Raw genomic sequence first — 13,648 nt, 5'->3', positions numbered from 1 at the left:
CATTAAGTATGGTCTTTTTATGCGAATTTGGGGTCTGCATCCCACTGATCTCCTGCTCCCTCAGGGGTTCTCTGTTGTGCTCCCTGTCAGGGCAGTCATCTATTGTGGCCGGGCACCAACTAATTCTTCTGGTCTCAGGATGATGTAGGTCTCTAGTTCATGTGGCCCTTTCTGTCTCTTGGGCTCTTAGTTGTCGTGTGACCTTGGTGTTCTTCATTCTCCTTTGCTCCAGGTGGGTTGAGAGCAATTGATGCACCTTAGATGGCCGCTTGTTAGCATTTAAGTCCCCAGACACCACATTTCAAAGTGGGATGCAGAATTTTTTCATAATAGAATTATTTTGCCTATTGACTTAGAAGTCCCCTTAAACCATGGTCCCCAAGCCCCCGCCCTTGCCCCGCTGACCTTTGAAGCAGTCATTTTATCCCAGAAACTTCTTTGCTTTTGGTCCAGTCCAATTGAGCTGACCTTGCATGTATTGAGTGTTGTCATTCCCTTCACCTAAAGCAGTTCTTACCTACTAATTAATCAGTAAAAAAAACCCTCTCCCTCCCTCCCTCCCCCCCTCCCCGTGAAATATTTCATAGTTTGGAGGAATCTGGAGGGCATTATGCTGAGTGAAATTAGTCAGTTGCAAAAGGACAAATATTGTATGAGACCACTATTATAAGAACTCAAGAAATAGTTTAAACAGAGAAGAAAATATTCTTTGATGGTTATGAGGTTGGGGAGAAAGGGAGGGAGAAGGATATTCGCAAATTAGATAGTAGACAAGAACTATTTTAGGTGAAGGGAAAGACAACATACAATAAAGGAGAGGTCAGCATAACTGGACTAAATCAAAAGCAGTTTCCTGAATAAACCAAATGCTCCAAAGGCCAGAGTAGCAGGGGCAGCAGTTGGGGGACCATGTTTTCAGAGGACATCTAGGTCAATTGACATAATAAAATCTATTAAGAAAACATTCTGCATCCCACTTTGGTGAGTGGCGTCTGCAGTCTTAAAAACACTATCAAGCGGCCATCTAAGATGCATCAATTGGTCTCAACCCACCTGGAGCAAAGGAGAATGAAGAACACCAAAGATACAAGGTAATTATGAGTCCAAAAGACAGAAATGGCCACGTAAATCCAAGACTACATCAGCCTGAGACTGGAAGAACTAGATGGTGCCCATCTACAACCGAAGACTGCCCCGACAGGGAACGAAACAGAGTATCCCTGACGGAGCACGAGAGCAGTGAGATGCAGACCTCAAAGTCCCGTAAAAAAATTAGACTTAATGATCTGACTGAGACTAGAGGAACCCTGGAGGTCATGGTCTCCAGACCTTCTGTTGGCCCAAGACTGGAACTATTCCCAAAGCCAACTCTTCAGACAGGGATTGGACTGGATTATAGGATAGAAAAAATAGTGGTGAGGAGTGACCTTCTTGTCTCAAGTGGACACATGAGACTATGTGGGCAGCTCCCGTTTGGAGGGGAGATGAGAAGGCAGAGGGGGACAGAAAGTGGCTGACTGGACACGGGGAATACAGGGTTGAGAGGAGTGTGCTTTCTCATTGGTGGGAGAGGAACTAGGAGTACATAGCAAGCTGTATACTAATTTTTGTATGAGAGACTGACTTGATTTGTAAAGTTTCACTTAAAGCACACACACAAAAGATGGAAAGAATACACAGAGTCACAGTACCAAAAGAAATGGTCAATTTTCAGTCGTTTCATGAGGTGGCATATGATCAAGAACTGGTAGTAGTGAAGCAAGAAGTCCAAGCTACACTGAAGGCACTGGCGAAAAACAAGGCTCCAGGAGCTGACAGAATACCCACTGAGTTGGTTCAACAAACAGATGCAGCACTGTAGATGCTCACTCCACTATGCAAAGAAATTTGGAAGCTAGCTACCTGGCCAACAGACTGCAGGAGACGCACGTTTGCGTCCATTCCATAGAAAAGCGATCCAACAGAATGTGGAAGTTATCAAATGTAAATCATAGTATTAGTAAATATGGTAAACAAACAAACAAAGAAACTCTATTTTTCTACAGTGAATATGACATTCTATCCCCAGGAGATCCAGTGAGTTTATGATGTTGTTGTTAGGTGCTGTTGGGTCAGTTCCAACTCATAGCGGCCCTGGGTACAACAGAACGAAACAGTGCCCAGCCCTCGGCCTTTCTCACTGCGATGTTTGAGCCCACTGTTGCAGCCACCGTCTCAATCTGTCTCATTGAGGATCTTTGTCTTTTTCACTGACCGTCTACTTTACCAAGCACGATGTCTTTTTCCAGGGACCGATTCCTCCTGATAATATGTCCAGAGGACGTGAGACCAAGTCTTGCCACCCACCTTTCTAAGGAGCATTCTGGCTGTACTTCTTCCAAGACAGGTGTGTTCATTCTTCTAGCAGTCCATGGTATATTCATTATTCTTCACCAACAACATAATTCAAGTTTCAATTCTTTTGTCTTCCTTATTCATTGTCCAGCTTTAGCTGCATATGAGGCGATTGAAAATATCATGGCTTGGTTCAGGCACACCTTAGTCCTCAAAGTGACATCTTCAATTTTTAACACTTTAAAGAGGTCTTTTGTAGCAGATTTGTCCAATAAAATATGTCGTTTGATTTCTTGACGGCTGCTTCCATGGGTGTTGATTGTGGATCCAAGTAAAATGAAATCCTTGACAACTTCAGTATTTTCTCTGTTTATTGTTCCAGTTGTGAGGATTTTTGTTTTCTTTATGTTGAAGTGTAATCCATACTGAAGGCTGAAGTCTTTGATCCTCATCAGCAAGCGCTTCAAGTCTTCTTCATTTTCAGTAAGCAAGGTTGTGTCATCTGCATGTCTAGGCTGTTAATGAGTCTTCCTCTAATCCTGAGGCCCCTTCTTCTTCATATAATCCAGCTTCTTGGACTGTATGGATTATACGTTTTTTTAAAGACACTGAGTTTTTGGTAATTTACTATGGCAGCCCTAGAAAATGAATACAGAGCCCTTCACCAAGAACAAGTCAAGTTAGCACCAAAAATGCTCCTGTAAGGGTAGCCACGTAACATGAGACATGGCAGTTTTAAAAAGTATGAAGTAAAACTCTCAGCTTTGACAGACAAAGGGCTCCTCTAAGACTAAGTTCATTGCTGTTGAGTCGATTATATCTCATAGCGACCCTAAAGGACAGAGTAGAATTGACCCATAGGGCTTCCAAGGAGTGGCTGGTAGATTCGAACTGCTTGAATAAGTATTGTGAAAAAATACAACCCTGACACACAACTTTTCTGAGCTTAGTATTAAAACAAAACAAAACAAAACAAAGTCGCTATCGAGTGGATTCTCACTCATAGGGACCCTATAGGACAGAGTAGAGCTTCCCCACAGGGTTTCCAAGGAGCGACTGGTAGATTCAAACTGCAGACCTTTTGGTAGCACCCAAATGCATAATCATCGCACCACCAGTGGCTTTCAAATCAGCTATAGGCTGATGATCTCCAAATTCTTAGAACCCAGAAAACTACTCTACCTCAGAGTGGTATCCACAGCTGGGAACTGTTCTCCACACTTGGATGACCTCAGACATCCAAATCTAGCATGTCCAGAAAAAATCTTTTGGTCATTTTCTCAAGTTTGTTCCTCCATGGTTTTCCACATGGTAGAGAATAGCTCTGGTGACCATGCGCTCATGGTAGCCTGAATTCTAGAAGTCACCTTTGATTCTCCATTCCCCTCATCCCATACGTCTGATCCACCAGCAATTCTTGGCAGCTCAAGCTCCAAAGTACACCTCAAGCCTGCCCACTGTTCCCACCTGCACTACCACCATCACTCCTCACCCTGACCACTGCAGAAGCATCCTGACTGGTCCTCTGTATTTGCTGTCTTCAAGTTATCCTGGGCTACAGTTAATTCCTGGGACACATTTTTTCTCAAGACCATTGAACAATAGAAGAAGGGCATTTAGTTGTATGCTACCTCCTCTGCTTGAGCTGCATGCCCCTCAGAAATCCCTTTTCACTGCCCACTCTATAATGTCTCTTTTCCAATTTCCTGTCTTTGGCCGCACTGCTTTGATAGCGTGCATGCATGCGTGCTTCAGGGGTCATGTAGACAGCTGCTTGGAGGAATTTTTCTTAGTACAATCATGGTTGTGTGCCATCAAGAGATTCTGACTCATATCAACCCTGTACGACAGCTTAGAACTGCCTCACAAGGTTTCCTAGGTTGCAGTCTTTATGGCGCAGCCCTGGTGGCACCATGGTTAAGAGCTCGGCTGCTAACCAAAGGGTGGACAGTTCGAATCCACCAGTTGGTTCTTTGCAGAAAGACATGGCAGTCTGCTTCTGTAAAGACTTACAGTCTTAGAAACCCTATGGGGCAGTTCTGCTCTGCCCTATAGGGTCACTATGAGTCGGAATTGATTCAACAGCAACTGGTTTGGATTTTGTTTGGTTAGAATCTTTATGGGAGCCCATCTCCAGATCTTTTCAACCCTTGAGCTGGTGGGTTCCAACGGCCCACCTTTCAGTTAGCCAAGCACTTAACCGTTGCACCTCCAATACTTAACTCTGCACGCGAGAGGGCCCTCTCCTGACGTCTCCCATCTCCTCACCCCGCACACCTTGGCGTTGTCCTTGCTTCTAGACCCCACCCTCCCCTCTGGAGGCCCAACCCCCCCACGCCCGCCCCACACCCGGGCCGCTGGGCGGGGCCGGCAGCCATGTTCCTCGCCCTCCAGCCAGTTACTCCCGGAAGCCCTGGGACGGGTGGTGAGGGGCCCGGGCGGATGGCGCGCCTTAGAGAGGATGCTGTTCGTGCTGCTTTCCGTGCCGTGTTTTCTGAAAGGTATGAAACTCCGGCAGCTGGGTGGAGGGACCAGCTCCCAGACTGAACAAGCCTGGCCCCTCGAAGGTGTGGAGGGAAGGCGCCAGGAGGGCGGTTCCCAGTCCCAGCATCCCGTGGGCTCCAGAGGTTGGAGAGTCCGGACTTTGGGTTAGCAGCTGGCATCGACCCTTCCAGGGTACCCCGTCCCGAGTGATCCCCAGGGGCGGATGCGGCTCGGGGGCGGGCGGACGCAGCCACTCTAGGGGCTCCGAGAGGGAGCCTCTGGCCCGGGAGACTCAGCTGGTCTGCAAATTTGCATCCCCATGGATTTGCGGGGGGCGGGGGTGGGGGTCCAGCCGCGGGATCCAGCTGCGGAGTGCCCTCGGGCCTGGGGGCTTGAAGGGCTTGGGGAGAAAGGCTGTGTCCAGGGCTGCGCCCAGGTCCCTACTCTGCCCGGGGCGGGTTTGCGGGCCAAGCTGGGGGATGGGCGCCTGCCCCCCCGCCCCCCACCTGCTCCCTCTGCCAGAGGGGAAACCAAGGCCCAGAGTTCGCCCAGGGGTGGTGAGATTCCAGACTGAGGGCGGGGCACTCGCCCCCATTCGTCCTCCCACCCCCACCAGACTCCGTAGGGTGCCAGGGACAGGGGAGAGAGGGATCCCCCGCCCAAGGCCATGCTGCCCCTTATTGTTTTGGGCGCTGTGCCTGGGAGGCTGAGGCACCCCGCGCCCTCGCCCGCGCCCGGCTGGTCTACTCTCGGGGCTGGGGCGTCGGCGGGGCCCCGGCCCCACCGGGAAAGGAAGGGGTCCTGGGAATCTGTGGAGCAGCGTGGGGATCCTACTCCTTGTGGAAGCAGCAGCGATTCAGTGTCTGTTAACAGTGTGGATGCCGGGTCCCGCTCCCCCTCTGGGTGGCGGGGGTGGGGGTAGCAGGAAGGGGTCCTGAGCAACCAGGTCGTTTGTTAACTTAAACATTTGTGCGGCGCTGTGTACCAGTCGCTGTGGATGCGGTCTCTGGTGCTGAGGGGATTTGAGGGTTCCTCACACTGGCGGGATTTGGAGCCTCTACCCTGGTGGCAGTGGGTTCAGTGGGTTACCCTGGTGGCGTAGTGGTTAAGTGCTAAGGCTGCTAGCCAAAAGATTGGCCATTTGAATCCACCAGGCACTCCTTGGAAACTCTGTGGGGCAGTTCTACTCTGTCCTATAGGGTCGCTATGAGTCAGAATTGACTCGAAGGCAACGTGTGTTTTTTTTTTTTTTTAGGTTGGAGGAGATTAGGTGTCTCTCGGGCTGACATTTGAAGGTCTGGAGCTGGCCGTTTATGAGGGTTTATAAGGGTTTTAAGCGCTCCGGCCATGGGCGCCAACCCGATCTTCCAGCCCCTGCGGACGGACTGCCCCCCCCCCGCCCTGGGGGGATTGGCTGCTCTGGGACCCCGAGCCCAGAGGACAGTGAGAAGCTGACAAACGTGAGTGATGCCCTGCAGGCTCCAGTAGGAGGGGCAGCCCTGCTCACATGGTCTCAATACGGGCAGTTGGCTTCGTGCTTGGGGGGTGGTTTCCGGATGTTCACTCGTGTCCCCCCACCCCGTGCAGGGCGACAACTCTCCTCTGGACGGGGACCTAGTAGAGGCCTGCAGGGCATCAGGGTGTGGAGGGGCAGAGCTTGGGCGGGGAGGGTGCGGCCCTGCAGGTTCCTGTACATGACCACGGCAGGGGGGTGCGGGTCGTGAAGGCTGGGCCTGGTCGAGGACCCACTAGGTCTCACAGAAGGAGTGGGTTAGGATAATAACAGCATTAATGGGAGTATTGAGAGAGCGCCCTGGGGCGTTGGGTCCCTCGGGAAGAAAAGCTTCTGCTATCGCCACTGGAGCGGTACCCAGGTTGGTGCCGGCTTAGGTCCAGGAGGTTCCCATGCACGGAGGGCCTGGTGGGCAGAACAGAACCGGCGGTGCGCGCGCCCTCTCGCGGCCTTGCGCCAAATCGCTGAAGTTCAGTGTCAGGTGATTCTAAGCCATGGTTTTGGAACTGAATAGTGAAGCAGAGCAAAGAAATGATGCAGTGCCTTGATGGGCCCGGTGGAGACAACAAGAAGCAAAGCACAGCTCAAACTTCAAAATTCCACTGAGTGTTAGTACGATTTGGAGGGAGAAAATAGACGGAGAGTCGAGAGGCCCATAGATGCAGAAGGGTTGGAGGATTAGGGTTAGGGGTTAGGGTTTGGTGTTAGGGGTCCAGGTTTGGGGGTTAGAGGTTTGGGAGTCAGGTTTAGGGGTATAGGTTTTAGGTGGTTGGGGGTTGGGGTTAGGGCTGGGGTTACTAGGCTCGGGCACAAGTGGTTTAGGGTTAGGGTTAGAGTGAGGCTGAGGTTGATTCCCAGTCTTGTGTACCGTCTCTTCCTTCACCAGAGTTACCACATATCTGTCGTTTGGTTGGAAACCCTGATGGCGTAGTGGTTAAGAGCCACCGGTGCTAACCAAAGGCCTGCAGTTCAAATCCACCAGGTGCTCCTTGGAAACTCTATGGGGCAGTTCTAATCTGTCCTATAGGGTCTCTATGAGCTGGAATCGACTCGACGGCAGTGGGTTTGGTTTTTTTGGTTATTGTTTAGTTGACTTTTCTCTACCCACTCTTCGTCTCCCTGGTGAACATCAAAGATTGTTTCTGTGCGTAAATGTTTTCATGATAGTGGTCACTTACTGTATATGTCGTTTTGTGATTGACTTAGTATGATGCGCTCCAGATTCATCCATGGTGTGAGATGTTTCGGAGATTCATCATTGGTCTTTATTGTCGTGTAGTGTTCCACTGTGTGTATGTACCGTAGTTTGTTTATCCGTTCCTCTGTGGATGAGCACTTAGGTTGTTTCCATCTTTTTGCTACTGTGAATAATGTTGCAGTGAACACGGGTGTGCATATGTCTATTCCTGTGACTGCTCATGGAAACCCTGGTGGCTAGTGGTTAAGTGCTATGGCTGCTAACAAAAAGGGTTAGGGTTTGGGCTTAGGGATGTTAGGGTTAGGGTTGTTAGAGTTAAAGTCCTTAGGGTTTGGGGTTAGGGGTTGGGGTTTGGGGGTTAGAGTTTAGGGTTGGGTTTTTTGGTTAGGGTTTTTGGGTTGGGGTTAGGTGTTAGGTTTAGGGTTTGAGGTTAGAGTTTGGAGTTACAGGTTAGGTGTTAGGGGTTGCAGTTTGCGGTTTAGGGTTTTGGGGGTTTAGGGTTTTGTGGTTTAGTCATTAGGGTTTCGGTTAGGTTTTAGGGATTTAGGTTTAGGCTTGGGGTTGGGTTTGTTTGGGATTTGTGGTTTGGGGTTAGAGGGTTGGGGTTAGAGGGTGGGTGTTAGAGGGTTGGGGTTTAGAGTTTGGGGGTTAGAGATTGAGGGAGTCAGGGTGAGGGGTTAGAGGGTGAGGGGGTTAGAGGTTGAGAAGATTATAGAGTGAGGGAGTGAGAAGGTGAGGGTGTGAGGGGGTGAAGGTTAGGGTTTAGGGTTAGAGGGTTTAGGCTTAGGGTTCAGAGGCTTAGGGTTGGGGGTTAGGGTTTTTGGGTTCAGAGGTTGGGGTTGGTGTTGTGGTTAGGGTTAGAGGGTTAGGGTTAGAGGGTTAGGGGTATAGTTTAGAGATTTAGGGTTATTGGTTAGGGCTAGGGTTTAGGGGTTCAGGTTTAGGGGTTTGGGATGGGTTTGGGGTAAGGTTTTAGAGTTTAGGGTTAGAGGGTTAGGTTTAGGGCTTAGGGCTTAGAGTTTAGGGTTTTAGGACTTAGGGTTTAGGGCTTAGAGCCTAGGGTTTAGGCCTTAGGGTTTAGGGTTTCAGGCTTAGAGTGAGGGTTAGGGCTGGGAGCTGGGGTTAGGGTGTAGGTTTTAGGGTTTAGAGTTAGGGTATTAGGGTTAGAGGGTTAGATGACTTAGGCTTTAAGTTAGGGTTTAGGGGTTAGTGGTTGGGGTTAAGGGTGTTAGTGTTTAGGGTTTTGGCATTTAGGATGTTAGGGTTAAATGTGTTAGGGCTAAGGGTGTTAGGGTTTCGCGTGTTAGGGTTTCGCGTGTTATGGTTTAGGGTTTAGGGTTGTGTTTTAGGGTTAGGCTTAGGCTCATTCTTAGGTTTAGGGCTAGGGATTTGAGGTTTAGTGTTTGGGGTTGGGTTTGGGGGTTGGGGTTAGAGGGTTAGAGTTAGAGGGTTAGGGTTTTGGGTTAGGGTTTCATGTTAGCGTTAGAGGGTTAGGGTTGGAGGGTTAGGGCTAGAGTAGTTAGGGTTAGGGTTGTTAGGGTTAGGGTCGTTAGGGTTAGGGTGATTAGGGTTTAGGGTTAGGTGTTAGGGTTTAGGGCTTACGGTTAGGTTTTGGGTTTGGGCTTTGGGGCTTGAGGTTTGGGTTTAGGGTTTTGGGCTTAGAGTATAGGGTTTAGTGTGTATGGTTTTTGTGTGTAGTGTTTTGGGGTGTAGGTGTTTAGACTGTAGGGTTTAGGGTATATGGTTACGGTTTGGGTTAGGGTTAGAGTTCAGGGCCTTGGTGGTTAGGACCTAAAGGCTTAGGGTCTTAGGGGCTTTGGGGCTCAGGGCTTAGGGGCTAGAGTTAGAGGGCTAAGGCCAGAGGGCCAGAGGGCCCGAGGGCCAGGGTTATGGTTTGATTCCTGGCTGACAGTTTTTTTCCTTCAATATTTTATATAAGTCATCCCATTGCCTTCTTGCCAGCATGATTTCTGCTGAGTAGTCCAAGTTTATTATTATTTACTTTCCTTTGTTGGTGACTTCTTTTATCCCTAGCCTCTCTTAAAATTCTCTTTATATTTGATTTTGGCAAGTTTGATTATTATATGTCTTGGTCACTTTCTTTTGAGATCTACCGTATGTGGAATTCGATGAGCATCTTTCATGATATCAGGGAAGTTTTCTGCCAACAAATCTTCAACAGTTCCCTCTGTATTTTCTGTTAGCCCTCCCTGTTCTGGTACTCCAATCACTCATAGTTATTTCTCTTGATAAAGTCCCACATGATTCTTCAGATTTCTTCATTTTTTAAATTCTTTTATCTGGTTTCTCTTCAAATATATTGGTCCCAAGTGTTTTATCTTCAATCTCAGTAATTCTGCCTTCCCGTTCTTCAATTGTGCTCTTCTTACTTTCTGTTGAGTTTTCTATCTCTGTAATTTTATTGTTTATCTTCTGAATTTCTGATTGCAGTCTCTCTATGGTTTCTTGCAGCCTATTAAATTTTTAATTATGTTCTTGAGTAACCTTTTTAATTTCTTCGGCTGCTTTATCTGTGCGTTTCATGGCTTGTTCTGCATTTTGCCTCATTTCCTTCCTGATGTCTTTAAGAGTTCTGTATATTAATCTTTTGTATTCTGCATCTGGTAATTCCAGGATTGCACCTTCATCCAGAAGATTCCTTGAGTCTTTGTTCTGAGAGCTTGTTGAAGCAATCATGGGTCAGCTTTTTTTTTATTTTAATAATTTTTGTTGTGTTTTACGTGAAAGTTTACAAATCAAGCCAGTCTCTCACATGAAAACTTATACACAACTACTTACATATTCCCAATTACTTTCCCCCCAATGGGAGAGCCCACTCCCTCCTTCCACTCTTTCTTTTCGTGACCGTTTTGCCAGTTTCTAAGGCCCTCTACCCACCCATCTCCCTTCCAGGCAGGAGATACCAACATTGTCTCAAGTGTCCACCCAAACCAAGTAGCTCACACCTCACCAGCATCCCTCTCCAACCCATTGTCTAGTCCAATCCATGTCTGATGAACTGGCTTTGGGGATGGTTCCCGTAGTGGATAAATGGAAGGTGTGGGGGCCATGATCACTAGAGTCCTTCCAGTCTCAGTCAGACCATTAAGTCTGGTCTTTTTATGAGAATTTGGGGTCTGCATCCCACTGTTCTCCTGCTCCCTCAAGGGATCTCTGTTATGTTCCCTGTCAGGGCAGTCATTGGTTGTGGCCCGGCACTATCTAGTTCTTCTGGTCTCAGGATGATGTAGTCTCTAGTTCATGTAGTCCTTTCTGTCTCTTGGGCTCGTTATTATCTTATGTTCTTGGTGTTCTGCATTCTCCCTTGATCCAGGTGGGTTGAGAATCATTGATGCATCTGAGATGGCCGCTTGTTAGCATTTAAGACCCGAGACGCCACATTTCAAAGTGGGATGCAGAATGTTTTCTTAATAGATTTTATTATGCCAGTTGACTTAGATGTCGCCTGAAAACATGGTTCCCAAACATCTGCCCCTGCTTTGCTGACCTTTGAAGCGTTAGGAAACTGCTTTGGTTTAGTCCAGTTGTGCTGACCTCCACTGTGTTGAGTGTTGTCCTTCCATTCACCCATAATAGTTCTTGTCTATCTCTTTAGTAAATACCCCTCTCCTACCCCCCTCCCTCCCCCTCTCATAACAACAAAGGAATATGTTCTTCTCAGTTTAAACTATTTCTCAAGATCTTATAATAGTGGTCTTATACACTATTTGACCTTTTGCAACTAATTTCACTCAGCATAATGCCTTCCAGGTTTCTCCATGTTATGAAGTATTTCACAGATTCATCACTGTTCTTTATCAATGTGTAGTATTCCATTGTGTGAATATACTATAATTTATCCATTCATCCATTGATGGGCACCTTGGTTGGTTCCATCTTTTTGCTATTGTAAACAGTGCTGCAATAAACATAGATGTGCATATATCTATTTGTGTAAAGGCTCTTATTTCTCTAGGATATATTCCGAGGAGCGGGATTGCTGGGTTGTATGGTAGTTCTATTTCTAGCTTTTTAAGGAAGCACCAAATTGATTTCCAAAGTGGTTGTATACCATTTTACATTCCCACCAGCAGTGTATAAGTGTTCCAGTCTCTCCACAGCCTCTCCAACATTTATTATTTTGTGTGTTTTGGATTAATGCCAGTCTTGTTGGAGTGAGATGGAATCTCATTGTAGTTTTGATTTGCGTTTCTCTAATGTCTAATGATCGAGAGCATTTCCTCATATATCTGTTAGCCGCCTGAATGACTTCTTTAGTGAAGTGCCTGTTCATATCCTTTGCCCATTTTTTAATTGGGTTGTTTGTCTTTTTGTGGTTGAGTTTTAGCAGAGTCATGTAGATTTTATAGATCAGGCGCCAGGCGGAGATGTCTTATCTGAAAACTTTTTCCCAGTCTGTAGGTGGTCTTTTTACTCTTTTGGTGAAGTCTTTAGATGAGCATAGGTGTTTGATTTTTAGGAGCTCCCAGTTATCTGGTTTCTCTTCGTCATTTTTAGTAATGTTTTGTATTCTGTTTATGCCATGTATTAGGTCTACTAATGTCCCTATTTTTTCTTCCATGATCTTTATTGTTTTAGATTTTATGTTTAGGTCTTTGATCCATCTGGAGTTAGTTTTTGTGCATGGTGTGTGGTATGGGTCCTGTTTCATTTTTTGCAGATGGATATACAGTTACGCCAGCACCTTTTGTTAAAAAGACTGTCTTCTCCCCAATTAACTGACACTGGGCCTTTGTCAAATATCAGCTGCTCATATGTGGATGGATTTATATCTGGATTCTCAATTCTGTTCCATTGGTCTATGTGTCTGTTGTTGTACCAGTATCAGGCTGTTTTGACTACTGTGGCAGTATAATTGGTTCTAATATCAGGCAGAGTGAGTCCTCTCACTTTGTTCTTTTTTAGTAATGCTTTACTTATCCACGACTTTTTTCCCTTCCATATGAAGTTGGTGATTTGTTTGTCCATCTTTTTAAAAAATGTCATTGGAATTTGGATCGGAAGTGCATTGTATCTATAGATGGCTTTTAGTAGAATGGACAATTTTACAATGTTGTCTTCCTATCCATGAGCAAGGTATGTTTTTCCAATTACGTAGGTTTCTTTTGTTTTTTTGCAGTAGTACCTTGTAGTTTTCTTGGTATAGCGGTTTTGGTTTTTGGTGAGGTTTATTCCTAAGTATTTTATCTTCTTGGGGGCTGCTCTGAATGGTATTCATTTGATGATTTCCTCTTCAATGTTCTTTTTGTTGATATAGAGGAATCAACTGATTTTGTACGTTTATACTGTAACCTGAAACTCTGCTGAACCCTTCTATTAGTTTTAATAATTTTCTTGAGGATTCCTTAGGGTTTTCTGTGTATAAGATAATGTCGTTGGAAAATAGAGATAATTTTACTCTTTTCCTTACCAATCTGGATGCCCTTTATTTCTTTGTCTAGCCCAGTTGCTCTGGCTAGGACCTCTAGCACAATGTTGAATAAGAGCGGTGATAAAGGGGATTCTGGTCTGTTTCCCCTTCTCAAGGGAAATGCTTTCAGGCTCTCCATTTAGGATGATGCTGGGTATTGGCTTTGTACTAATACCCTTTATTATGTTGAGGAATTTTCCTTCTATTCCTATTTTGCTGAGAGTTTTTATCATGAGTGGGTGTTGGACTTTGTCAAATGCCTTTTCTGTATCAATTGATAAAATTATTTGGTTCTTGTCTTTTTTTATGTGGTGGATTACATTAATTGTTTTTCTAATATTGAACCAACCTTGCATACCTGGTATAAATCCCACTTGGTGATGGTGGATTATTTTTTTGATACGTTGTTGAATTCTATTGGCTAGAATTTTGTTGAGGATTTTTGCATCTATGTTCATGAGGGATATAGGTCTGTAATTTTCTTTCTTTGTGTTGTCTTTAGCTGGTTTTGGTATCAGGGTTATGCTGGCTTCAGAGAAGGAGTTAGGTAGTATTCCGTCCTTTTCCATGCTTTGAAATACCTTCGGTAGTAGTAGTAAGTCTTCCCTGAAAGTTTGGTAGAACTTTGCAGTGAAGCCGTCAGGTCCAGAGCTTTTTTTGGTTGGGAGTGTTTTGATTACCTTTTCAA

The 13,648-nt window shown here is 46.2% G+C and overlaps 1 long non-coding RNA gene across 3 annotated transcripts in view; it reads left to right on the top strand.

The window, feature by feature from the left end:
* Positions 1–13,648, top strand: part of LOC135229192 (uncharacterized) — a 192,403-nt gene that overhangs the window by 129,080 nt on the left and 49,675 nt on the right. For 2 of the 3 annotated variants that reach the window (XR_010319966.1, XR_010319964.1), the window contains exons 1-2: positions 4,731–4,835; positions 6,074–6,278. The exons of the other annotated variant lie outside the window; for it this stretch is intronic. This is a non-coding gene — a long non-coding RNA (uncharacterized LOC135229192). Of the gene's footprint in view, positions 1–4,730; positions 4,836–6,073; positions 6,279–13,648 lie in introns of those variants that run through there. 3 annotated transcript variants of the gene reach the window in all.

This window comes from Loxodonta africana, unplaced genomic scaffold, assembly GCF_030014295.1.
Source record: "Loxodonta africana isolate mLoxAfr1 unplaced genomic scaffold, mLoxAfr1.hap2 scaffold_129, whole genome shotgun sequence".
NCBI classification, from domain to species: Eukaryota; Metazoa; Chordata; class Mammalia; order Proboscidea; family Elephantidae; genus Loxodonta; species Loxodonta africana.
This window is presented reverse-complemented; position numbering and strand designations above follow the sequence as displayed.